The sequence below is a fragment of the Geospiza fortis genome, unplaced genomic scaffold (assembly GCF_000277835.1).
Source record: "Geospiza fortis unplaced genomic scaffold, GeoFor_1.0 scaffold173, whole genome shotgun sequence".
Lineage (NCBI taxonomy): Eukaryota > Metazoa > Chordata > Aves > Passeriformes > Thraupidae > Geospiza > Geospiza fortis.
Genome location: NW_005054334.1, coordinates 5,745,085 through 5,748,258, shown reverse-complemented (window position 1 = coordinate 5,748,258; position 3,174 = coordinate 5,745,085).

Sequence of the window (3,174 nt, the reverse complement as noted above, 5' to 3'; positions counted from 1 at the left end):
AACGACTGGTAGGTGTTTAAACTAAATATGTCTGCTCAGCAAATAAATTAGTTAGTTACTACACCAAAGTCACAACAAAGTAAGTTAGATCACAAACAGCCGAGCAGGAGAATATTTATTTCATAATTAGTAAAATTTATTTTAAAAAACTAACATAAAATCAGAGAGGAAGAGAGAAGACTTAGGAATTTTCCCCAAATCCTCTTATTAGCTTTAAAGATAATAGATAATTACTGCATATTTTACAAAATTAACATTACAGGAAGGTACTTAATCTACTGTGGAAAGTAACCTAAGTGCAAATGCCTTAACTGGCTTTAATTCATTACAGGAAAATTTCGTCAAGTATTTTGGTTATATTCTCCATGTTTCTGCTCTTTGTTCTTATACTGTAAAGTTAATATATTTAAAAGATTTATAAAATGTCTTAAAATAAATTCAGAGAGGTACTTAAAATTTTGTATTTAAAAAAAAAGTGCCCTTGTATGAAAAAGGAATTTTAAAAGCTTTCTGGTTTTCTTCACCAGAAAGTTAACATGCAATTACTTTATCAGTGACATTTTAAGCCTTCACAGTGAAATTCTTGAAGACTGAAATCAGAGAAATGTTAATGTTGGAAAGGACCTCTATGATCAGCAAGTTGAACCATTAATGTAACAGTGCCAAATCACAGATCCGGTTGTCAGATAAGGATTTATTTTTTCTTACCAAAAATATATCTGTTAGTGAAATTACTTTCTGGTATTATGGTGTTTCTTTAGACATGTGCAGGAATTGTTTATAATCAGGTAAGTTTGAATCATTCCATCCTATTAGGCAATTAATATGTAAGAAATACTGACTATTCTAGTGATTTACCAAAAAACAAATAATGTAAATCTTACTGGCTCAAAAGTGTCATCCATTTAGCAAAGCGAGGTCTTTAAATACATGTTCTCCAGTAATTATTTAAAATTACTGGAAATAAAATTACTTTTTCCCTCTTGCTAAATGTTTCTTACGATCGTCTTTTGTTTTTATTAAAAGTCAGCAGTTATCTTTATATAAAAAGTACATTTTCATATTGAGAATTGTACCTTTTTTCATGCATCACTTTCCTTTCTTCCTTTTAGCATTCCCACTGTGATCCTGCAATGTCTCCATTAGCAATTACTAAATCATATGGGGAGAGTTAATATTTTGAAAATATTCATGGTGTTAATATCACACTTTTACCACAATCTGACATACAGAAAGAAGGGTCATGTATTCAGATTTCTAGTGATATTCATAGGTTGGAAATTGTCCTATAACACTACCTGGGAAATAAGAAAATTAAATAGTGTATGCAGATTTTAAGCCTTAAGTTCATTGGAGAATTGGAAATCAAGAAGAAATTCTTGATTTGCACATAAGATGCCCAATTTTTATCATTATTTTTGTAAAGTCCATTGGAATATTTTTTTTTCTCCATGTTTATCATTACAATACTTGAACACATTAACAGAGTAATCAGACAGGAAACTAGATCAATATCTACTTTCTCGTGGTGTTAAAATTTTGTATGTTGTTAATTTAATTCCACTGTACTGTTTGCTTTGCACATTCCTTTTACAGCAAAACCTTCACATTTTGCAAATAGAGACAAGTTGATGAAGTTGTGGTTTTCTAAAAGTTTTTTATTTTAACCTTCTTCTTGCAAAGATGCCAAGCAATATAAACTGACACTACTGCTTTTTCAAATTTATGACCAGTCATAGGAAGAGTGGTTGACAAAAATCTGGATTTTCATTTCCTCAAATTCCTAATCTTGTAATTCAAATACTATATTTTCTTCAAACTTAAGGATACAGTCCTACTACCACTGTTGGTGTCTGCAATGCCATAGCAGGGCACTAACTTGCTATAACAGCTACATTAATACAAATCTCCTGACTCCTCTTCATGCCATTCCCTCAGGTCCTGTCACTGGTTGCCAGAGAGAAGAGATTGGTGCCAGCTCTTGTTCTTAACTCTCTCTTCACTACATGAATTGTACTGCACAGAACAAAACTACATTGCTGTACTGGCTTCTATACTAAATTGAGTTGGGAATGATGCCAGTCGTTATTCAAAGAGATTATAGAGATTGAAGAAATTCACAGTCTTCTGGAAACTCACCTTTTAGCCAGAAAGCATTAAATCCTGATTGACTCCCAAAGGATTTATATGGAAGGACCCTGCAAAACCGCTCACGAGAAATGAATTTACAAGTTAAACAATAGGCATGGCTAGGAACTGCCCACTTCTGGGTAGTTCTGGCCTCTTCTTTCTGAAGAACATTGTCCTCTGATTGTACACAAAGCTCAGAAGACTTAATTTCAAATTCATGTATCCCTTTTTCAAGACAAAACTTTTCGCCATGGCACTGTAGCTCAACAATGAAAGTTTAAGACATTATGGTTACAGGTTTCTGTCAGACTTCCTCTTAGAAATTGTCACGCCTATAGCAAAGACAGCTGAGAAAGATGCATGTTCCCATTTCAGTCGTTCAAGTTCCAGGCTAGTACCCCTTCTTAAAGCCCTATTGCAGATGTGTTTCCAAATTTATGGACACATGTACATTTCCTTGTTCCATCTTGGCTGTGCAATGGAAACATGTAGCAGAGAGATCAGGAAAACCACTGGGAATGGTGCAACCCTAAACTGCTACCCCTCAATCTGTTGAGGAATACCTTCAGTGCAGGTAGCTCAGTGTGTAGCTGCAGTGCAGCTGCAGATTGAGCTCTGGGAGGCAGGAGCTCCAGAGGGGCAAGAGGCTGTGAACTGCTGGCAACCCTTTGGACAACAATGGAGGCAAAGGGCCTGTGGCATTGGCCATGTGATCAGGACACTTGGAGACATGGTAGGAGCCAAGGACTCAGCTGGAATACCTTGGACTATAGTGCACATAGAATGGGAGGGTATAAAAGCCCAGGGCTTTCTTTGTTCAGGATCCCTCCTCCAAGGCACCAACTCCACCTCTTATTCTATGTTGCACTGTGATTTTATTATTTTAAGGATCCAGATATTGGAGACTCTGCTATGGGAAGCTTGGGGTCAAACCAGTAAGGAAACATAGTCTGACTGTGAGAGTGTGGGTAGGGTATGGAGTTAAGGGGAGCATCCATCGGTTGCTGGAGCCACGAGTGTGAAGCAGCTTCAGTCCCAGCTTTG